This window comes from Periplaneta americana, chromosome 12 (assembly GCF_040183065.1).
Source record: "Periplaneta americana isolate PAMFEO1 chromosome 12, P.americana_PAMFEO1_priV1, whole genome shotgun sequence".
NCBI lineage: Eukaryota > Metazoa > Arthropoda > Insecta > Blattodea > Blattidae > Periplaneta > Periplaneta americana.
This window is the reverse complement of record NC_091128.1, coordinates 125,778,353-125,804,321: the sequence shown is the minus strand read 5'-3', so window position 1 is coordinate 125,804,321 and position 25,969 is coordinate 125,778,353. Positions and strand designations below refer to the sequence as shown.

The following is a 25,969-nucleotide window of genomic DNA, read 5'->3' as shown; positions in this document are numbered from 1 at the left end:
AACTGACAACACTCGCGCTGCAAAGTAACGTAACTTCGGAAATGTGATATCTAGCAAAGATTTAGGCCTATACAATTCCCATCCTTCTCTACCGGAACAAATTAAAGAGCTATTATTCTGCAACTCAGTTTATCGTTTTGCAAATCATAAGGAGCTTCGGACACTTGAAACCTGAAAGGATTACAAAAAAGGTGCCATTATGCTTGTATTGGCTGCAATTCTTAAAACAGTTTTTCAGAAGAGTGAAGCAGTTCCTTAGAACACTTGGATAGTCACTATTGTGATTCACTTAAATTGACGCCAACGACAAGAAGTAAGAAAAATCACGTCTTTGTAATTATTGTTCTTCGCACATTTTTAGTTTTGGCTTAAAATTGCGTAGGCTATATTGTCATTCAAAATAGCAATATTTTTGTCTTTTCCTTGCATACTTACATTTAAGTCACCAAGCTATGAATACTAATGTCATAAAAGCCAAATCAGCTATTCACTTATTTTCCGTTAATTGAGGAATGATTATGCCCTGAAAAAAAGTGAAAGCTATAAATTATTTATACAGGATGTTTAAAAAATACGGGGCATAATTTCAGGTATGTATTTCCCACATGTAGACAATCAAAATAGTTCATTACAACATGTGTCCGGAAATGCTTCATTTCCGAGTTATGGCCTTCACAACATTGAAATTCACCGGAACATTTTTCTTTCCGCAGGTCGTTGCCGTCAAAGGAGACATTAAGAGGGCACTATGACAGTTCATTCCGAGGCGAAGGTTACATTCAGTGTTGTGTAGGCGTTAGACTGTGCGACATATATTCAAATCAAGAGCTGGCAGAGATACACTTCATGTACGGTAAGGCGGACGGCAATGCTGCGCTGGCTCGTCGTTTGTACCAGGAGAGGTACCCACAGCGACAATGTCCAGATCGGAAGACATTTGTACGTCTCCATTACCGTCTGTGCGAGTATGGAAAATTTAACTCTCCTGGTTTGGGAAGGGGACGACCAAGATTTACAACTCCAGAAGTACAGGAGGAGATTCTGGAGGCTGTGAACATGACTCCTTCTATCAGCACACGAAGGGTAGAGTTGCAAGTCAATGTTCCTCATACGACTGTCTGGAGACTGTTGAAAGAGTATCAATTGTATCCTTATCATTTGCAACGTGTACAGGCCCTGTCACCAGCAGATTACCCTACACGAGTTAGGTTCTGTCAGTGGTTCTTGCAGCAGTGTGGTGTAAATCCGAACTTTCCTGCCTCAGTAGTATTTACAGATGAAGCACAGTTCACACGAGATGGCATAACAAATTTCCACAGTCAGCATGTATGGGCGTATGAAAACCCACGTGCAACTGTTCCATCTCATCACCAGGTGCGGTTCTCCCTCAACATGTGGGCCGGTATCATTGGTGATCGATTAGTTGGACCCCATGTACTTGTAAACAGACTTACGGGGCAGGCGTACACAAACTTCCTGGAAAACACTATACCTCATGTTTTAGAAGACACTCCACTGATCAATCGTCAACACATTCACTTCTTGCATGATGGCGCTCCTGCACACTTCAGTCGTACTGCTCGCCGGTACTTGGATCGAAGGTTTCCTGATCAATGGATAGGTAGGGGTGGCCCAATTGCTTGGCCTCCATGCTCACCTGATCTGAACCCTCTCGATTTCTACTTGTGGGGCCATTTAAAATCATTGGTTTATTCGTCTCCGGTGCCTGATTTGGAATCCCTTCGGAATCGAATTGTGGCATGTTCTGAGGACATACGCAATACTCCTGGAATTTGGGATCGTGTTCACAGGTCAATGAGACATCGATGTGAGGTCTGTATTCAAGCAGGAGGTGGACATTTTGAACATCTTCTGTAATGACGACCTGCGGAAAGAAAAACGTTCCGGTGAATTTCAATGTTGTGAAGGCCATAACTCGGAAATGAAGCATTTCCGGACACATGTTGTAATGAACTATTTTGATTGTCTACATGTGGAAAATACATACCTGAAATTATGCCCCGTATTTTTTAAACATCCTGTATACATAGTTAAACAATTTCATATAATCCGTTTAAAGAAAATTATAAAGGTTTTTAATGTTGAAACTGAAGAACGAGTTAATTAATGCATTTTAGGCATCTGATCCAAACACTCCTTCCTGTACACAAAAATATTGCACTTCCCACTCATTATGGAAATTGTGCCGAGATCGGCTTGCCACGATGAATCCAGCACTGAATGTTTATGATGTTCTCCTACTGTTCGCTACAAATAACTGCACTGGCTGCGCTGCGAAGTTGTAGGAGAAAATGAGGGGTGGTGTTTGTGACTCAATCGAGTCAACAGTGAATATTCCTGGTTTAGAGACATTTATTTTTCAATTATTATTATTATTATTATTATTATTATTATTATTATTATTATTATTATTATTATTGTTATTATTATTATTATTATTATTATTATTATATGAATTTGATTTATTATATTTAATTCGGGCCGACATACAACATTTTTAACGTTGTCGCGTTATTTCAGAAACACTCTGTATATTTGGTTATTTATTGACTTACAAATTGGTTGTGTTTAGCTCAAGTAGGTACAGCAGAATACATTGCTCCCTTGATCGATAACCCTAGCGCCCTAACCTTCCCCAATGAACATTGCTTTCGTTCATGTTGCGATGTTTGTGAACACGTCAATAACTCCCAGCGCTTGGAAGTACACAGATTGCGTAAGGTTACATCGATCCGTGTTGCTAAAGCCACATCACTCTGCTAAAACGTCACCCAATTTCCTGAGCGTAAATCAATGCAAGTGACAGCTAAGGCGCAGACTTGACGATACGAAGAAGCCACAATCGCGATTTCGCATTCTGTTTCCAGCAGAGATGTTTGTTCATTGTCAGTGCGATGTTCTGAGTTATCATATATTAAGAGATCTTCCGCGTCCTATTTAGATCGGAAGTAATCAACATTTATATTTGGGTGCGTTCATACATGGGGAATAGTAGGAAAAAACAAAACAATAACTACAAACATCTGAATCACAGTAACATCTTAAAATCACTTCATGGCAAAGTCACCTTATATTAAATTTACAGCAGTTCTGTATCTACTACACACTGAAGAGAATTTCCACTTTCGCGATCGGCTTTGAACCGGGCCCTGAAATTTAATTTTTATTCGTCTTCCCACATTTGTGTCCTTTTCTGAATCCTTTTATCCTCGGCCACCGTTCTTGGTGCATTTGGACGGTCGCGATAGTATTTTGCTCCGAATTTCTTGGGCATATTTAAACATTTTACTACTACTATTTTAACATAAACTGAGTCTCGTAACATTCGCAATTTAACTCGCAGATAAATGGTATTTTACCCACTGATAGCTTTGTCCTTATGCTACAGAATGAGGTACTGCACGCTCCCGTATCTCAATTCTAACACAATCGGCCCAGACTCATATCGAGTCACCACGAGATCGCCCCTCAGGTATCTTTTTTTTTTATTTTTTTTATTGGGTTATTTTACGACGCTGTATCAGCATCTAGGTTATTTAGCGTCTGAATGATATGAAGGTGATAATGCCGGTGAAATGAGTCCGCGGTCCAGCACCGAAAGTTACCCAGCATTTGCTCGTATTGGGTTGAGGGAAAACCCCGGAAAAAACCTCAACCAGGTAACTTGCCCCGACCGGGATTCGAACCCGGGCCACCTGGTTTCGCAGCCAGACCTCAGGTATCAGGCCAAACTGTTTACATACTACTAAGGAGCGGCATCTGTAAAAAAATCATTAACATGACTCTTTTAGCTTCCGTACAGTAAGCATTTCAAATTTTGTACTTTTTTGGACATCCGACACACCCCTCACCCGCACATAGCGAAGGACGAACTTCGATATAACATTTGGAGCCTCTAGTGAGCAAATCATTTTCTCTCTCTCATTTCTATATCCAATTTCATTTTAATTCCACATTCTTTAGTTTATACAGGGTGTTTCTGAGGCGGTGTTACAAACTTTCAGGGATGATAGCGAAGGGCACATGTATCAATTTGATATAAGGAACCCTGGTCCGGAAATGACCGAGTCGAAAGTTACAAGCAAAAATAGTTCTGTGGAAATTAAATAATTTTATTCCTCTGTACACCTTACTTATGTGTATTTATCTGTACATCTTACACATACAGTATCCATCTGACATTGTTTACGTTGTCTACTTACAGTATTCCATTTAGTGCGCTGTCTGAGGGATGGGGACAGGAAACTACACTAAAGCAATGCAGATAGCGTAATGTGTAACGGACATGGTCGGTCCTGACATGCACGTCTGTAGACAGCAGTGTATGTGTACAAGTTCCCGTGTCCAGTCGATCAGTCCTAGTGAAATGGAGAAGTACACGAGAGCGGAATAAGCAGACCTGATTTTCGAATACGGATGAGCGAATGGGAACAGTAGGCAAGCTCACTGATTGTATCGGGCGAAGCACCCACATAGGAGACATCCGGGCCATATCATTTTTCCACGGGCACTTGGTGCCAAATTACAATTCCATTTCCAAACAACTATTTTTGCCTATAACTTTCGACTCAGTCATTTCCGGACCATGGTTCCTTATCTAAAATTGATACATGTGCCCTTCGCCATCATCCATGAAAGTTTGTAAAACCACCTCGGAAACACCCTGTATAATAGTACTCAGTCCGCTGTCTAGGCTCTGTGGATAATGAATACACTTCAAAGAGTTGGTTGTACGATTCGCGGCGTGGGCAATAGAAGAGATTTAAAAATATATTCCATCCCCAACTCAGTGTTTATGTCTTGTCATGTGCTGGCCTATTATGTCATAATGGTGGTCCTGTGAAGTTCTGATGGCACTAGCAGGAAGGCCCACAATGTGTACCTATCAAATGTTGGTCCACGGATAGAAGTCACCTTAAGTTACATTGCATTGCATTTTAATTCACTATGAAAGTATGAGATAAAACATAACCAAGAAAGAAAGAAAAAATTATCGTGTTCTTATACAATAGTCCACTTCAAATGTATTAAATTCATTCTGTCCTTTTAATGTGAAAGTCATATTATGCTTTGAATTACACATTAAATTTTTATCTGTATTCCTTAATATCTTTCTATATATTTATGTCCCGTAATAGCCTATTTAATTCACTGAATGTGTTTGTAATTAATGCGATTCTATTCCCAATTTATGTAATATGTGAGCTATGAACTTTGGGGAAAATTATGGGTTGGAGTGGTACATATTAATCTTGGTCTCTGTTTGCTGTGAATAAATATTAGTCTCGTTTATATATTTGTCTTTGAAGAGGTCTCATTTTTAGTTCTCTTTTAATTTCGGAATCCTTATTTACATTACATTCCAGGGAAAGAGTGCACAATATTTTCTGGTATTCAAAGCCAATTGCGCGTCTTTCTAAAGACAGCTTTGCTCTAAATTCCATCTCTGGTATTCAGGAGCAAGGATATTTGTCATTACAGTAGAATTAAATGTCCTCAACATCACAGGACATTAAATTTTGTAATCTATATTAATCTACAAAGATAAAAACAAATAAGCAAACACGTTCTGTTTTGCAGTTATACATAAGCTTAGTAATACATATACCACATTTCATACATAACCTCTAAGATCATGGTGATTTTTTTATTTTTATTTCATTTATTATATTCCACAGATTTTACAACAGCATTATAACTTTGAGCTATGTAACAAGTCAAAAGTTATACAATAAATATAACACATAGTAAACAGATTAATTTGATTTACAAGCATAAATAGTTCACCATTTGAGTAGAAAGAATGAATATGGAGAAAGTTTGTTAATTCTGTTGTAAACTTTTTCTCCTGGCCCTTCAATGCTTCAAGTTAATTAGGTAGCGCTCATTCAAGACCGTAATACACGAATAGTGAATTTCAATTCTTTTTATAAAGGCTCAGACTGATATAGAGTACATGGAGATCTGATTTATGTCTTGTATTAAAATTGTGAATGTTCTGATTGGTACTAAAAGTATCTTGATTTTGAACATAAAACACAGTCACCGGCAGAGCTCAGACGATAGCGCGCTTGCCTGTTGGTTCGGAGATGCAATCGGATGTATACAGGATGGATGGTAACCTCTGCACTAAAATTTAAGAGGTGATTCTACATGTTAAATATAACAAACTTGTATTACAATTTTCCTTCGATGAAGCATCGTTAGGCAGGAAAAAAAATAGTCTTTGCCCAATGTATGCAGCGCTCTGTTGCGGTAATGGCCCGAAATAAATAGCTGATTGCTATATTAATGTCTGCCATCAAAATTAATGTAAGAAAGGCGATGTATAACAGAATAAACAGAACACTCATTGAAAATACAGTCTGAATAGACTCGGCTCAAATAAGACATATAAAGTTGTAGTCTCCAACCTTTAGCTGAATCAAAGTTCAAATCCGTGGAAAGCACACGGTAACCAAGTAAGCCGTTATATACGTTAATGGCGTAACGGCCCCAGAGAACTTCCCTGTAGGCTTATGGGCGTCGATGATCCCTCGTAGAATAGAATATGAAAATCAGGAATGCTGAGAATGAAACAGACCATCCCTTAGTCTGTAAAGCGATGATATCCAAACGATGTTCCACCGATGAATTATACCACACAGACGACAGTCGCAGCTATCCAAATCAGCGGGGTCACCTTGACCACCGGAACCACGTAATACAATGAGTTGACTATCTTAGCAGAGACGGGAGACTGCCCGTTTCTCTCTTGAAGTCGTAACTGCGTCGAATTCTCTCACCAACAGACCATTCGCTCGGTCTCCAAGCCAAGGCCGGCGATGCGTGTCGTTCCTCCAATCAGCTGAGGAGAAGATCAGGGTACGTTCAGGAAAAATAAAGTAAACAGTACAGCCACCATAAACAATAAAATTGCCCACAGCATAAACTACATTACAATGTTCATACAAGTAAGTCGCAGGAAACGGCATTAAATGTTTCAAGATTCTCTCTGGTAATTAGCTTTATGTTCCGCATGAACTTTCAGCTAACAATAAATATCTGACATTCACTATAAACGTTTCTCCAAGGAGTGTCACACGACAAGTCAACAAGCCGATCTTTCTCTTTTTGGTGAAATTGTGTATGTCCATGCTAACAAAGGGATTATGAATTCACATATTGTTAGAATTAGGAACCGGAAAATAATTTCTGTATGCAGCTGACAGTCCTTTCGAGTGGTATGCAATCATATCTCACTTCCTCAGAAAGATCTTGTTCAGAGATAAGTATACATTTCTGAAGTATCTGTAACGAAGCATAGGAATTTTTTCCCACTCGATTCGTCCACTACTGCATTTTTTTTATCGAAGCTTCAATTTTACTCTCAACTTGGAAACCATCAACACTCTTCCACCTCGTAGTTCCAAATTAATTCCATTAAGATAAGAGAAAATGTCCGCCAAATATGCTACATTGCACAATCAAGATTGTTTTTTTTTTAATTTATACCTCAATGAGTATAACTATTTAGGGTCTATATAAAAACACATACATATGTTGCACAATCTAATTTAATAAGTTATGAAACTACTGTCTGTAAAAAACGTAAAATATCAAAAGAATTAAAGGAAGAAAGTAAATGAGAACAAGCAATAATGTAACGTAAAGTTTTGGGGAGAAAGAAGAAAAAGTTTGAAATCTTCAAATATATAAATCAACCGTAAATTAAAATAAATAATCTTCCCAAAAACGTTTTTTTTTCAAACGGTTCTTAAAACATAGAGATTTTGGTAAAACTTTGTAATATTCTAAAGGAAATGGGCTAAAAGTTATTAAAAATCCTTAATCCCTTTCGTGCCATAGGTTATTGAACCGTGCTTGAAATTTCTTTTTTGTTTTATTGAAGTAGGTTATGTAGGCTATATCTTTATAAAACTGAAATATAATATTGCTATGCATAAAACTGTTATATCGTGTACACGAAAATAGCAGTGCTTAATTGGACAATTAATTCAACTGGTAGATCGAAAGAAAATTGCTAGAGTCAAATAATGAAAATGTAACAGAGTTCGTAAGAGCTCTATTTTGAATAATTTGTAAAGGTCTCAAAGCAGTTTTCTTGTTATGTCCCCAAACAAATGACATATACATTAAATGGGAATGGATAAAAGCATAATATACATTTAAAAGACAAGACATAGGTAAAGATCTTTTAAGACTTTTCAAAATACCATGCTAATTTTGAATTCTTTATTTTTTCTGTTAAAATTCAAGAAAAAAGGCTTTATAAGTTGTACCAACAAAGGTAAATGTGCTTCTTACATTATTGCCACAAGAAAAAAAAATAATAAAAATATTTCTGAAGGAAGAGAAAACTCCCTATCCAGAATATTCGCGAATCCCCAGAATGAGCTCCGGGGAATTCCTGGAGTCCGCTGACCTCACTTTGAGAAGCACTGTTCTAGAGAAATCACCAACTGTTCTCTCGCAAAGGTAGCCAAGCTAAATATTTTTATCATACTTGACAATCCATGAACCTAGACCGGGTTTGAATACTCGATCCTCGGATCTAATGGAAAATATGGTAAACACTAAACTGTACAAAATTGCTATTTTCCAATATGTTCTTTCCTAAGATTTGTATTTTTTTTTTTTTGTCAGTGACTGAAATTTAAGTGAACACAAGCCAAGAAAAGTTTGCCTGTTGGAAGTCAATATTTCTCCCGTGAGTAGCAGAACTGTTTGCAACCTCATATCACTTCCTCTAACTTTGTAGACAACACTCCCGAGGATACTTGTTTTGTTTTTCTGACAGAGAGTCCTCCGAACAGAGACTCAAAGGTTAAAAGTTTTTCTAGTCCTTTACTGTATTAAACGTCTCATTTTTCATCGATTTGTCAGCAATATCTTATCGAACTTGAAAGTACAGTCCTATACAAATCATATAGTTATTGTCACACACACTGAACTCGATTTTATTATACTTAGTTGATAATACCGGTACACCTATACCCAAAAGACAAACGTACCAAAAATTAAATAATTTTGTGAATTTTCTTAAGTCAGGATATTTTTAACACAACCATATTTATACCTTTATATTATAATAAATGGTTGTATAGTTGGTACGCATTTGTAAACTTATGCTTTGTTTTTCAATAAACTATTGTGTAGGTTATTGCTACAAATTTGTTCGGATGTACAAATTAAAATTGAAATTTTAGCGTCATTTTAAATTAATTTGCACAAGTTTATCCTCAAAATGCGAGGTACTAAAGTGCTAATCACTGTTCCAGGATCCGTGGTGGAACATAAACATGGCAGAAACTCAAATGTTTACTGTAACAATAGTATGCGCCAAGGTCGAATGCTATGTACAACATTTTATCCTACATTAGATATGAAAATCGGTACAACTTCCGTCATGTGGTGAAAATGGCGTGTAATCATTAGACTTCGAAGTTGAGGCACATTTACTCTCAAGTTAAGTAAACACAGAATAAAACAGTATTTACAAAGTAATTGGCAAGGGTCCACACCTGTGGAGTAACGGTTAGCGCGTCTGGCCGCGATAACTAGGTGGCCCGGGTTCGATTCCCGGTCGAGGCAATTTACTTAGTTAAGGTTTTTTCCGGGGTTTTCTCTCAACCCTCAACCTAATATGAGCAAATACTGGGTAACTATCGTTGTTGGACCCCGGACTCATTTCGCCGGCATTATCACCTTCATCTCATTCAGATGCTAAATAGCCTGAGATGTTGATAAAGTGTCGTAAAATAACCTACTAAAAGAAGCTAGAAAGATAGTCCTCTCCCCTCATACACACATCATGTTAGTTGGATGGAGCAATATAGGCCGAGCAATGAAAAAATTAAATATTCGCCTGAAGGACAAACGTAAATATTACGTCGATTGAAATACATCGCATTATCGTCTCTAGGTTGTAGAAACGTAATATTATTCTTAGTTCTATAAACTGTTGTAAAGGACAATACTATTTACAAAGGTATTACTCGACCGAGGCCAGTGGAGTTCTGCAGCCCGGAGCTCCACTTGTACTGCTCCTTTTTTTTTTTTTTTTTAACTCCTGAATTCGTATAGCGTCATCGCGATAGTTCACATTACGCCCGCGTCTTCTCTTGCCTCGGTTAGGTTATACTTTGTAACAATTTTAATAATGATGATAATAATAATAACAATAATAATAATTTATTATTAGAATATAACAACACATAACATTTGTAACAGTAAGCTTACATAAATTACAAAATAAGGAAAAGTAACAACATAAATACAGTAATTATAAAACATAGGTCACAGAAATACACTTGCCTGAAACTAATTAGATTACTATAAAAGAAACAATATTTAGATAAAACATTTAGAACACAATATTTCTATTTAATATAAACCCATCCCCAGTATGAGTAAAATTCATTACCGAGAAACAAAGATAATATCATATACTTAAATTGAATAGTACATTAAGCAACGAGCCTATAATGATAGTAGGCCTAATTAAGACGCAAGTATGGTTATTTATGAAACGAGCGCAAGCGAGTTTCATAATATTCATACGAGCGTCTTAATTATCATTATAGGCGAGTTTCATACGACTTTTTATGCTCGACCATATTTCTAACTTGAAATTATTCAGATGTATACATTTTGTTTGTATCTGACAAGATCGGAAGTGACCTTGTTCTAGGTCGTGAATTGTGAGATGTGCGCAGACGCAAAAGTATTGATTTTTTCCGAGGAACAATAATGTCATTGATCTTGATGTAATCCCGTTAAACTTGATATAACCTTTATTATTGAATTCGACATTGAAAAACGAGATGACAAATTGAATTTATTTGAATATTATTTACAATTAACGCTAATTATTATAATAACAGAACATATCCTTCTGCGACAGTATTGAATTTCCAGCCTCCTTGACTTTTCGCTAATTCTCTTTCGATTGCATATCCGAGAATAATCGATACTTGCGGTTTTATAACGGTACAAAGCTGACTTGTCATTGGCTGAACACCTGTAAGCTGAGTTGTCATTGGCTGAACACCTGTACTTTAATGAGTAAGTGTACTTTAATGACATGCATTAAAGGACTGCTACCAGGTGTATAATTACTACATTTCGGCATGGTTGAGCATAAAATAACTTAAATATTCTTTTTAGTAAGAACTTAATGTTAGTAAGAAGTAAAAATGACTTGATAATAAAACAGAATAAACTGAGAATCAAATGAATTAAAATGAAGTACTGGTATTTCAAATTAACAATATAACTTATTAAAAATATATAGTATGTTCAGTAGAATAATATATTAATATTGATTTGAATTGTGTTTTCTAAATATGTCCAATTTCTAATTTGGGTTTGTAAAGAATAATTTTTAAATATAGGTAGCGGTACTTAATTTTAAATTTTAGTCCATAATTAAGGCTGTATTTTTTGCCAGTAATATTGTGACGTATTTAAAATATTTCTACTATTAGGCTTTTTTTGGAAGGAATTTAATAATGTATATTTAAAAATTTGTTTTCGACATCGCAATCACTTCAAGTAGTGCTAACTCTCCCAGCTTCGGTTCTCGCAAGTACGAAATATCCAACTAGATCGGAAAAAGTAAACACCTCCGTCCAACATTCCGCTATCAGTTGACCTGTATCTTCCCATCGGGACCTGAACTTCGTCTAGTAATCGTATCACAGCTTAAAACAGCACAAAACAAAGAAAAAACAAGACACATGACTTAAATCCTTATGAAATGGAGATAAATGTATTTTTACGTGGTGTAATTAGAGTCAGATATGCTGAATTTGTAGTGGACGCAGCACTATTTTGATCATATCGGAGAAAAATTGAATTTATGTTAGTGAGAAGAATTGTAGATCAACAACCAACAATTTGTCTTGACAAAATATAGAACTGACAGGTATCCATGGAAAAATCATCTGTCTACATGCTTCAGGACAGAAATTATTCTTACTCGCCTGAGTGATCTGATCTTCAGATCTACCTCTACATTTTGCTTTTTGTGTGAAAGGAAGTCAGTCTAATATCTATGTATCGTTCATATATCATCCACATTCAGATAGACGGAATGACACTAGGGTAGCTCTTTGTAAACTCTCCGATACCTCGGAGACTTTCGAAAACATAAAAGTAAAGGGACAAAACAGATTCCAAAACACGGCTCTGAGCCATAGGCTGGTATTCCAGTGTTAAACGAGAACTTACAATTCTGTTGACTCAGGCTCCTTTCCTTGTATTGAATGCAATGATATTTGTTGTGGACAGCTTTGGTAGAGAAAGGTTTTTTTTTTTTTTTTTTTTTTTTGTAGTTTTCTTGTTTTTCTCAACCTTCTATTAAGGGGTTAGGTAGAGCTTACAGCAGTGAAATTTTGGAAATATTAAACATGTGTTTCCTCCATTACTGTATCTTGTACAATAATGAAAATTAGTATGCCAAAAACACTGTCCTTCTGCTATATGAAAAAAATATATTTTTAAGATTTTAAAAAATGATTTATATATATATATTTTTTTCAAAATCAAAAACGGTGGCAGTTCACTTTGCAGTGATGAAACGTTTCTCTCATAACTCAAAAACTATCCAACATTCTGTGGTGAAATATTTTCTGTACATTTATGCATGTCATATCTACAATATGATGCAAAATCACTTCTCTACCTTTGATAGAATGTCTGATAAAAAATAAATTCATTTTAAAAATAGTCAAATATCAGTATTTTCTTCTAGCACAAATTAAAAAATATATATATTATTTACTAAGGAATGTAGTTGAAAGAATATGATATTGTAAACATGAGTTTCAGCAATAAAATAAAAGAGAGAGAATATGAAAAAGTTTATGAGTTATGAGGGAAACGCTTCATTACTGCACCATTTTGAATTTTTAAAACATATATATAAATAATTTTTTAAGTCGTAAATATATATTTTTTCATATAGCAGATGGACAGTGTTTTACACATCGATGGCTGAGAACCAGACTGTTCTAAGTCCAACTTTTTATAAGAAAGAACTCTGTGTTTCATTGTGTTCCGATTCTTGTCTGCATATATGAATCGAACAAAATTATAAATATTCCTCTACATAAGGTTGCTATGAAGCTACTCCAAATTGTTTCATGAAGGTTTGAATGTCAGGAGCTTAAAATGGCTCTGTTGAAAAAAAAAATATCAAATTGTACTTGGAACAATCTGGTTCTGGACCATCGACATACCAATTTTCATTCTTGTACAAGATACAGTAATGGAGGAAAAAATGTTGAATATTTGAAAAAAAATTTACTGCTGTAAGCTGTATCTAACCCCTTAACACTTTCATCATCGCCAACACCATGGATCAGGCCAATTGTCTTGTTCCAACTCCTAAGTCATACCGCGCCATCTTGTCCATGGTCTTCCCTACTTCCGTCTTCCTCTAGATTTGTAGAAAAGTATGGTTTTCGCTAATTCTCTTTTTTGGCATGCATTGTAGATGATAATTTCAATTATATATGTATTGGTAGATTAAGTCTAAGATGGTCTAGGCCAGTCATGGTCAGCACTCGCTGAAATGAGTAACGTGTAAGAAGTGTATCGCAATATGCACCGTAATGCAGATGGGATAGGGAGAAAGCATACCCGCCAGCAGCCACGGATGCATGCTAGTGCAATGTCTTATCCGCGGGTAAGAGACGCTAGCCCGAAGGTGTACTGTGCTGACGACCGCTGGTCTAGGCATTTAATTGTTGTCTGATGGCATTATTAGTTTTATGATCTCTTACTGAGTATCCTGCCACAGAACAAATGTATTTAATTTCTGCAAATTCTATTCTTCTTAATTTATTGGGCTGTTGTGGGTGCAGAGACGAGTAGGCCTAATTATAATGGAATCTCTATGGCGTTGTACAACTTTATTAGCATTTTATAAATCTGACTTTCAGGTATAGCTCCCTGTAAAGCTGACTTGAATAATTTCAAGTAAAAAAATTGTTCAAATGTTAGACACACAGTAACTGTGCACTCAGTGCTGGACTCTGATGTCCTGTCAAACCACCTGAGGTATGTGAGGAAAAATTGAACCGGGATCTGGGGCAGTTCCTGGGTTGCTCAGTCGGTAAAGCTTTGGCTCACTCACGAAGATCCCGAGTTCAATATGCGGCCCTGGAACCTGGAACAAATTTTCCCTTGAAATTATTTAGTATATATTTCTTTCCGTACTTTTTGTTTCTGTGCCCTTTCTATGTGCGACATTAAAACCTAAACATTTAAATTCGCTAATCTGCTGATTATTTTACCATTTATCACATTTTTTGCTTTTATTTGAAATAAAACATTTCTTTAAACTCCATACCTTTGTTTTCTCAGTTGAAATCGTAAATTAAATTCTCTGGCAACATGGTTTAATTTTTGGACTGTTGTTTGAAGTTCGTCTTCGGTTCTACTTATGATGAGCTGATCATCTACAAATAATAGAGTCATCAAATTATTTCTGTTTGTTATAGTGTTTTTACGTTCATCTATTATTTCTTTATGACTTAGTCCATATAAACGTTAAATAAAATCAGCGATAAAGGACATTTTTCTTTTACTCCTTGATTGATTCTTCGTTGATAGCGATCCAGTTTAAACTGTTTTTATCATGTTATTATTTCTATAAAATGATTGAAATACTTGAATCAGACTTCCATTTATCAACATATTATTTATTGACTCCGAAAAAGCGTTCGATAAAGTGCAGAAGAATTTATTATGGAAAACATAGAAAAATATAGGAATCCCGCAGGAGTTCTTTTACATACCACTAAATCTATTGACATGAGCCTGTCGCATTTAAGCACGATAAAATGTCATCGACCTGGGCCGGGATCGAACCCGCAACTTCGAGCAAGGAAGGTCAGCATTATACCGACTGCGCCACCTAGACCGACTGTACCGTAGATGTTTCCAACGAAAATAACTGTTTGTGCTTAATTTTTTTATTTATTATTTTAGCTATAATAAATCAAATAGCTATTTACTTTGATTTAATTCTGAAGAGTATTGATTATAAAATTTTTAAATTTAACATAATGTGTTGTCTCTCATTACAAGGACATTGAAAATGGTTACTAGAAAATTCACTTTCTCCGCGCGTCAAATCTCACATTATTATTTAATTATTATTTTATACTCCATACCTCTTCAGTGTGTCTCAAAATAACACGAATGTCTCAATCGATTCGTTAATAACATCTTCATACCCGACAAATTATGCGTAAATCCGTAAAATTCTATGTTTGTCATGTGTTATGGTGCTTTTATGGGAGAGAATTAAATAACATAAAGACTTGTCCACATGTGTACAGATTTCCGAGTGCTGGATCCATAATGGTATACGATAGGAGGCAGTAAAATGAAAACCAATGTATGAACAATGGATTATAATGTATGCTGGATTTCATTAACGCCTTTTCATTCTTTAGTCGTACTCACAGCGAAACTACGTCTTCTATCCACTCCTACAGTAACGTACGGTTTAAGGGATTAAGTACAGCTTACAGCAGTAAAATTTTTGGAAATATTCAAAATTTTTTTCCTCCATTACTTATCTTGTACAATAATGAAAATTGGTATGTGTGAAACACTGTCCTTCTGCTATATGAAAAAAATTACGGTTTAAAAAAATTATTTATATATACATTTTTTTTTAGAATTCAAAATGGTGGCAGTTTACTGTGCAGTGATGAAGCGTTTCCCTCATAACTCATAAACTTGTTAACTTTATCATGTTATCTCTCTTTTATTTTATTGCTGAAACTCATGTTTACAATATCATGCTCTTTCAACTATATTCCTTAATAAATCATATTTTTTTCTCATGCGTTAGAAGAAAATTCTGACATTTGACCATTTTTTAAATGAATTTATTTTTTATCAGATAATCTATCAAAGGTAGAGATGTGATGTAGACATGACATACATAAATACACACAAGAAATTTCATCACATTATGTTGGATAGTTTTTGAGTTATGTGGGATATACTTCATCACTGCACAGTGAAATGAATTTTGAAAAAAAAAATGTAAATAATTTGTTTTAATTGTAAAAATATTTTTTTCATGTAGCAGAAGGACAGTGTTTTACACTTACTAATTTTCATTATTGTAAAAGATACAGTAATGGAGGAAAAAATGTTTGAATATTTGCAAAATTTTACTGCTGTAAGCTGTACCTAACCCCTTAATTCGCCTGCCTATATTGTGTATTCTGATTTTCATTGGTGTTCATGCTAGAGTAGTAGCTACACAATTAGAACTGGTTTGCGATGTATGCCAACATTTCAGAGGTGCAACGGCACGCCACTGCTCGTAGGAATGGCTATCTGTTTGTTTGTTGTAAACTAACTAGCAGCTAAACTAGCATAGTAGTGGAAGGGGATGAAATATTGTAAACACTGCTTCATACAAAAAGGTTAATTAATTTTAATAGCCCATAAATAATAACTACAGGGACATCATTTTATTTTTACTTCAATTTTTATTGTAACTGAGTTTTTGAATGTACTTCACTCCCACCCCTTCTACTAAGGAAGTTCCAACTCCACACAGAACCAAGACCGCAGATAGTAAGCAGTACTGAGTTACTGAGTATAGTACGTTCCAGAAATATGTTCGCATTTTCCAGTGACGAAAGAGCTTTCAATATTGAATCTTATTTTTGCACAGGTACTGTCCGTTTGCCTACGTCGCATCCCGATTTCCCCCACCTGCTTCTGCTCGCCCCTCTGTAATAGCTGGGCTGTCTTAGCTCTTTTCTGAAAACATTAATTTCTCTTAGGAATTGCACGTTTACGTAATATTATACAGCTGTTTAATTTAACTTAAATAAAAGGGCCTCGTTAAGTAATTAACTGTCACGTGATTTCCTCCCTTTCTACAATCCTGCGGCATAACCACTTGGACGGACAGTAGATAGCATGTTTGAGTAATTTTATATTTTCAGGTCGGGCAGAAGTGAAGATTGAATTCACAGTACGTAGAGTAGGTACAGAATTATTTCAACATGAGTTACTAGTACGAAGGACGAAACTGGCAATTGGAATTAGATGCAATAGTCTATAGTGCGATAATATGCACAAAAGAACTGAAGCCTGTATCGAAATGAACGGCCACCATTTTCAAACTTGTGTTTAAATATTCATATTATGATTATTTTTCAATTTAACTTCTTTCTCTATATTGTACGCTAATGTGCTGTAGACAGTACACACTGCATAATGAATATTTCGCATGGATAACTCACTTCGTGAGTAAAAACACTTATTCTTAATACAGTACTGTACTTTGATTAAAGAAAAACCTAATGGCAATTATCAAACTCAAAATCGCGATATTTCCTAGTTTACGTAAATGGATGAACTACTTTTCTTCCATCCTATACCTAGTAGAGTGATTTGTGTTTTACGCCAGTATCATCGAACTCCAGTCTTGGAGGGGGGAGCAAGCGGTGTTTCCGGTTCTCTAAAGGTATAGACAGGTTAATATTAAAAATGTTAGTAAAAATAAAATGATGTCCCTGTATAAGTAAATAAAAATAACAGATATAATATCAGATATACCGAATTTCACGGTAAAACGGCGACATTAATGGAATTGACTATATCATTTCAGACAGGTGACGACATACGATATCAACGTGAAAGCGATTATAAGTGAAACATATAAAAGACGAATGTCTGGTAATCCCTTTGCGATTCCACGGACTCTTCTCATTAAAATACCGGACATTTCTATCGATGCTGCAGAACAGCCCGCATGCGTACGTAGTTAAATAACCAGATTTGAGAGTCTTCAGCATAGTCCACTCTTACATTGAATCACACTGTCTGTTACTTAGTATGTAGAAGTGACTGTACTTTCGGTTTGGGTTTTTAACGAAGTTCTTGTTTTTGTGCAGGCTCTACTAACCGGACAGCCAACCAATCGTTACGCTGCTGGCAACCGCAGCGGCAGTGAAAGCTTCTTTGCAGTCAGATAACAAAGGTAGGTACACTAATTGATCATCATACTCTTCCAAGTTCTCTTTTTATAGCAACTTCCATTTCGGAGACAAGAGAGAGAAAAGGGATCCAACAGACTACGCGCCGATATTAATTAGAAGCCGATATGTCAGTTTCTCGCTAATTAATCCTTGCTAATAGGGACCATTAATATTCACCAACTTTATTTCAAGAGTTTTCGTTCGATAATTGCATCGTCGACAACTTAAAGGGCATGTATTAGTTTATCAGTGAAACTGAACCAATAATCCATACGGGGGCAGCGTTGTTGACACGACTTTTTAGTTGGTCTCTAATGCTTATGAAATCCACCGCTGTGGAGTAACGGTTAGCATGCCTGACCGTGAAACGAGCGGGTCCAGATTTAAATTCTGGTTGAAACGAGCTGAGGTTTTCCCGACATTTTCCCTCAACCCTTTAAGAGAAAATCCTGGGTAACATTCGGCGCTGGTCCTTGGAATCATTTCGGCGGCATTATCACCTTCATCTCACTCAGAAGCTAGATAACCATAGCAGTTGAAAAATTGTCGTAAAATAACTAAGTCCACACCTGTGAAGTGACGGTTAGCGCACCTGGCAGCGAAACCAGGTGGCCGGGTTCGAATCCCGGTCGGGGCAAGTTACCTGGTTGAGATTTTTTCCGGAGTTTTCCCTCAATCCAATATGAGCAAATTCTGGGTAACTATCGGTGCTGGACCCCGGACTCATTTCACCGTCATTATCACCATCTTATTCAGACGGTAAATAGGCCCTATCCTAAGATGTTGATACAGCGTCGTAAAAGAACCTACTTCAAAATAATAAAATAAGCAATTATAAAATGTTTATGGAAATGATCCACTGAGAACTTTATTTTTAGTAGATTATTTTACGACGCTGTATCAACATTTCAGGTTATTTAGCGTCTGAATGAAATAAAGGTAAATGTAAAGCCGTGGGACTGAAGCCGGATGGTCTATGGCGAGTCTGTGGCGAGTCCTTGGCATCAACCCCTTTGATTTGATTAGCCCCCTTTGATTTGATTACCTGGTTGGGGTTTTCCGAGGTTTTCCCCAACCTAAAGGCAAATGCCGGGTAATATTTTGGCGAATCCTCGGACCTCACCTCATCTCACTACATCTCGCCAAAATATTGTAAAAAATTGCACAAAATTGTAAAAATTGTAGAAAATTACTAAATTGTAAAACTATAAAAATTTGTAAAAATTGTAATTGTAATATTGTAAAATTTTTACTTGTTCCACATCTTAAAGCTTCATTGCTCATGTAAGATTTATGGAATAAAATGAATGAATGAATGAATGAATGAATGAATGCTGGTGAAATGACTCCAGCACCGATAGTTACCCAGCATTTGCTCATATTGGGTTGAGGGAAAACTCCAGAAAAATCCTCAACCAGGAAACTTGCCCCGATCGGGATTCGAACCCGGGACACCTGGGTTTGCGTCCTGCCGCCAAACGCGCTAACCGTTACAATACAGATGTGGATGTGAGAACTTTTTAAGACACATTAATAATTCTCAGTTCAGCTGATATCTTCTTATTAAGATAGCTTCAGTTCGCTCTCGGGCATACTCAATGTAAATTATCATAATTCAATTACCAATCCTTTTTAACATATTTTTTAGATCAAGCTCTTAGTGAGTGGTATAAAAATGTTCTGGAATGGTTCTACCTATAAATAAGAACACATTATATTCCCTGTTATTTGTAGGTTTTATTTACAGGAGAATAAGGTATGACCTATATGTTGAACAAATTAATCGAAGAATATACGAAATGGGGTTTGAATATTAATTTACAAAAATTAGAATATATTTGCATGGGAAAAGAGTAAATGAATTACTCATTGAAACGGAAAAAATTAGAAAGTGTCTTTTAAATATCTAGGGTCAGTTATTACAAATACAAGATCATGTGAAAGAGATATACAAACAAAAATTGCTTTGGCAAAGATTGCCACCATAGGCCTACATGGAGTAATTTGGACAAAAATATTAAAAAATAAACCAAAATTAAAATTTATCAGAGTATTATACAGAATGTTTTATTGTACGAAATTGGAACTTGGGTTTCAACTGATCAACAAATAAATAAAATTATTAAGCGTGTTAAAATATTAGTCGTTATTCAACAGTGTTTTCCATAAATAATTTAAATGTATACTTAAAATTACGATATTACAGTATTAAAACACTTTAAGAACATTTTAAAAATAAAATTAGGACTGCCGAATTTTACTATTTGAGAAGAAATTTACAAAAGAAACGACAAGATAAAATTAGAAATTAAATATTTTGGAAAATGAAAATTAAATATCTATTATAAAAATAATACAAAATCAAAATCTTAAATGGTATGGCAATATGCAAAGAATGGGGAATGAAAAATGGCCCAAAATTATTTTTGATTGGGCACCATCAGGAAAGAATAAACGTGGAAGACCAGGATTCAAATGGAAAATCCATGTCAGAACTATAATGCAAGACAGAGAATCAAAAAGAAGGAGACTGGAACGATAGGACCAGATGGTCACTGAAGACGGCAAAATGATTAAGGGGGAAAAACCGAAGGGAAAAAAGAAGAATCATCAAATTCAGTATTCATATAGTATATTAGGTCTGTGTATGTTAGGGTTTTAGTTTACACAACATGATTTCAATAACGTAATTTAAATAAGAGATGATGGAATTGTAAACATTGAAATACAACAGTAAATATGGACTTAAAAACAATTGCAGCTCTCTAAATTTATCACGATGTAGGATGCCCACCTGTCCCATACATTGGCCGAAATTTCATGAAAGAATTTCTTTCCACGTGAGGAATCAATCCAGCTCTCATTCGCGTTGCTAATACTAGACCTGACGTCTTATTTTACGCAGCTACACAAGACCAAACAATACGTAATAAATTAGCGGCACAGTTGTGAAAGCTGGTTTTATAGGTCGTAACTAAGATTTTGACTCAATGTCAGTCGAATATTTATGTGTTTAAATTGTTTTGGCAGATATAAACAAAATCTCCATCTGAAGAATCTCGTAATTTCTCGTGATGTCAGCATAGACTTTTGTAACTGAGAAGTCCAATCTGCTCATTGCTGATATAGCCGTCACTCTTTAGTATTGACATGTTTTAACCTAGGTGATTTTTATTTTGCCGAACAGATGTATTTCCTAACTACGAGTTTTTGTTGAAGTAAAATAATGGTTGATCTTTCTATTTCTATCCCCAACTTTTATCATGAAGCTAAGACGTGCATTAATTTTCACGTAACACTCACTCACTCACAAATACTCTCTCTATCTCTCTCTCGGGTGTTCGTCATTCATCCATAGGTCATAGACTATAAAGCCAGATGCGTAGACCAATTTAACGAAAGAGTCCTTTCACGGAGTGCGGCATAGGAGACTGGTCTACGCAACACACGCATTGGAAGATGATGATGGAGATTTGTTGGGATGCCACAAAGAAACCGGAGCTATCGGAGAAAATACCTGTGTTATCTGGACCAAGGGCTTGCCCAACGTAAATCATAAATCGGCGGTACGTCGGGAATCGAATCCACAAGATAATGAGTCCAGAACTCTGGTCACTAGACCGCCGTGACGGCTCTATATTTCACGACTAATGACTCGCGTTTTTAGCAATCAGTTCTATAAGCTATTTTGAGCATAAAATATCATATGAACTTTGAGTCCGATATTATCAACCGTTGAGCAGTTACAGCTGATTGAATCCTACGAAAGTAGCAGTGATTTTTGAGCAGAGCTAAGAATAATAATCAATTGAAGTGCACAGAAATATTAATTGAAAGTACTGTATTATTCATAAAATAAACCTATCTCACCTTGGAAGCAGATTTTCGGATATTCCTCCTCCACTTCAATGCATTTGGCCGCAAGGATGTGTGTGGCGCGCGGCGTACATAGCGTTCCGTACTTCGGCACGGCTATCCCTTATGAGAGAAGATGATACTCACCAAACCTATCTCCCCTTCTATCCCGTACTTCACATCACAGCACAATTCTCCCTTTACTTTATGTTCCAACTCTGTATTACGATGCAAGCAACTCCAAACACTGATTCACAGTATGACGTTTTTACGAATAACTTTCAAATTAATGATATAATCGCTCATAATGACATTTCATGCTCAAAATATGTATGTATGCATGCATGCATGCATGCATGTATGTATGTATGTATGTATGTATGTATGTATGTATGTATGTATGTATGTATGCGTGTATATGTGTATGTACGTACGTATAACACTTTTATATCAGCTACTCAACTTTTGTTCGAATGTCTGCGATGACGAAGTTGTATTTTTTATGGGAGAGGCCAAGTTGAGAGGATTTTTCTAGGGATTCTCCACTGACACTCTCCTTAATCCTCCTACTTTCATTATCATCTCCGTCTCGAAAAATAGGGCAACAGTTGTGTATGCGTGTCGTCGAATCGACCGTGCGCCTGGGCGGTTGTTCTTTGTGGTTTGTCAAACGATTGCAAGATAGCAGTGGTTGTGGATTATGGACGACTCAGATCTGCATAAGAGGCACCGCGGTCCTGCAAGTTGTTTCTTTCCCCACGGAACATGAAGACTCCTGTCTTCTGTGAATTACGGCAGACGACTACCAGTAATTATGATGTACGGTTTTTAATTGTTGCAGAAGAATGCTGATGCTAGAGTCAGCTTAGCGGGTAGCATAATCTGCAGGAAATTCACTCTAAGCAGCCGGCGTAGTTCTGTTGGCTAAGGCGCTTTCCTACCGGAGTCGCACTAGGGTGCTGGTTCGATTCCCACTTGGGCTGACTGGCTGGTTGGGTTTTTCCAAGGTTTTTCCCAATCTTAAGGTGGATGTCAGTAATCTATGGCGAATTTTCGACCTCAACTCGTCAAATACCATCTCGCTATCACAAATCCCATCGAGGTTAAATAACCTAGTATTTGATACAGGGTCGCTAAATAACCAACGAAAAAGTAATTCTATGGTGTGTACATACAAAGCCTACTTGGGCTAAATTGTTCAGGGATTCCTTATGTCCCGCCCGATAAACACTAGGTCTCGCAAGCAGGGAATACCGACGGAAGGAATGCGAATCAAACAATGCGATAAGGAAGAGCGGGCGACAGGAAAGGTCACGAGATAGCTTGAATGATATTCAAGAGTACAGTCGGAATAGAAATGACACCGATAGAATCAGTCTTGCGTTGTGATAGTTACATTACGACTTTAGTTTGTTCTATTGAATGCAAATACGTGTCTTGTATTGCACAGTATTATTATTTCATTCGTAAACATATATTGCGCGTTTAATTAGCTTCGAATTTTTCTCCTGCTACGTTCTTTATTTCCACAGCAATATCCTCATCTCTTCATCTTCTTGGAAGAGACAGTACTTCCATCGGTCCACACCTCTCCTCCCTCGGCGTGCCTACATACACACGTCAAAACACACAGCAACGCCACCATTGCTTTTCGGTAATCGTTTCTTGCGCGAGCTATATTTTGAGAATTCGCCATTTTATATTATCTGACATTCGCCATAGAGTAAAAAAAAAAAAATACGAAAAGAATTAAACTAGGTAATCGCTTCAAGTGAAAATTGAAATCGCGCTCGAACACAGCCTTGGAATAGAGTTAGTTACTTCCGAGCTATGCCATGATCTTGTTTCATATTGTTTCGACCTTAAAGTTCATCTTCTCCTGCAGTTTAAATATCTTTAAATGTCTGCTGCTAATTGATCCCGAGCCCGTTGCCTTTATAGAGGGAAGCTCTAGGCCCACCACTTGAGCCAGAGCGAAGGATAACCCGTGTTCGAAATTACATGTAAATACCAAGTTGATTACACTGTCGGCCGAAGTCAAGATACGCAGATCCTTAACAAGCAAAACGGACATTAAGGGAGAGTGAAATTACGTGTGTAATTCACATCTGTCAGTGGGATTGTTTTCAAGTGCATACATCCTGCGGTGGAGTTGATGTGACCCACTCTTGTTGGCGGAGTGGGATCGATAGATAGTGCCCAGCCTGCCGGTAGTTACACAGTATATAATCCGGGCGGCCCGTCGCATTCCGGGCACGTCTCTTAGGTGACCGCCGACGTCGCCGACGGCTCTTGGATGCCGGACCACCGCCCCGGTGGACAAACGCTCTCACTCCCCTCCGCCGTAATGCGTAGAAAACATCTTCAGTTTATACCAAACCACTAGACATGTTACCGCATGTCAAACACAACAAGACAGGGCACTGGACGTTCTCACGTTGCAATTGAAGTGCGTTGCCATTTCGATTAAATGTCACCACAAATACGAAGAAGCGCCTTCTTTCTCCCTCATGAGAATTGTAGACTTACCCGATGCTCGTTTCGTCTGCACTTAAAAGAAGCAGATTCTTTACGAAGTCATTCCACTTTGGCTTCATGTTCATCAGAAAACTATGGATGTCATTGCCTATTATGGAAGCCGCATTTTTAACCTTAAACGTTTACGCTTGGGGATCAATTCGATAAAATGTAGTCACTTTCTTAGTAGCGACAATTAGTTACGTCACACTATTCTGACGTCATTTGCTTGGAGGCAATTCAGAGCATAGGTCTACATAAACAACATAGAAAAACCTCCATCTCAATGTATACTTTCGAGGGACTATTGAAATTTATAAGCGAATATAGAAGCCAATAGTGGCAAAAAAAAAAAAAAAAGAATTATGTACGTCTCATGTTACACAATCCGATCGGTATTACAGGTATCAAACCAACAATATTATTATTATTATTATTATTATTATTATCATTGCACAGTACTAGAAAGAAGGAAACAGGCAAAATTGAAATTCTTACAGTATCCAGTTGTGGCGAATAAAGATACTTATTTCAATGAAAGACGGGAAAATAGTTGTACTGTACACTTAGGAATAAAAAGAGAGATTACTTGAAGGAAAAACTCAATGAGGTAGAAACAAGTAGTACGAATGAAAACATTAGAGATTTATATAACAGCATAAAGGAATTTAAGAATGGATATCAGGCAAGGGTAAATGTGGTGAAGGATGAGAATGGTGACTTGCTTGCAGATTCTCATTCAATCCTGAACAAATGGAAAACTATTTTGGGCAACTACTAAATGTATGTGGCCAAATAGAAATGTTCGGGACGAAATTGAAATACAAACTGATGAGCCATTTATACCCGAACCTACACTTTCTGATATCGAAATTGCAATAGAAAAACTGAAAATTGCAAGTCTCCAGGTATCGATTAAATTCCAGCAGAATTAATACAAGAGGGTGGAAGCGCATTATCTAGCGAAATTTATAAGCTTATACTTACTATTTGGAAAGAGGAAATTGTACCAGAACAATGGAAGGAATCCATAATTGTACCTATCTTTAAGAAGAGGGACAATACTAACTGTAATAACTTTCGAGGAATATTACTTTTGTTGACGTCGTACAAAATTTTGTCCAATATATATATATATATATATATATATATATATATATATATATATATATATACACACACACACACACACACACACACACACCTTTTTTTTTTTTTTTTGAGAGTTCAAAATTACATTTGTTGCGCATCTCAAGATATTAACTACATAACTTCAGTGGAGATCGTGTTTGGATTGCGTAAGTATTTAATATTATATTATTTAATATATTTAATATATTTCAGTAAATGTATCACCTTAGCTCGAATAGTTTTCTCATTGCATGTATGGCCAAAATGTGGTGGATCCAGAAAATAAAGGGGTTGGCTCCTGAAAATTTTTAGTTTTACCAAACGGTAGTAACAAGATGGTCTTTTATTGCATATAAGCTGCCTTTAAATATATACTTCGTTATTGTAGTTATTAAATCCAAGTGGTATTTTGTACA

At 36.4% G+C, this 25,969-nt stretch overlaps 1 protein-coding gene across 3 annotated transcripts in view; it reads left to right on the top strand.

Annotated features, from left to right (window-relative positions):
- The window catches only part of rdo (reduced ocelli), an 819,123-nt gene that overhangs the window by 690,354 nt on the left and 102,800 nt on the right, over nt 1-25,969 (top strand). For all 3 annotated transcript variants that reach the window (XM_069842056.1, XM_069842055.1, XM_069842057.1), the window contains one exon: nt 17,967-18,052. The gene's annotated coding sequence lies outside the window, so the exon portion shown is untranslated. The remainder of the gene's footprint in view (nt 1-17,966; nt 18,053-25,969) is intronic.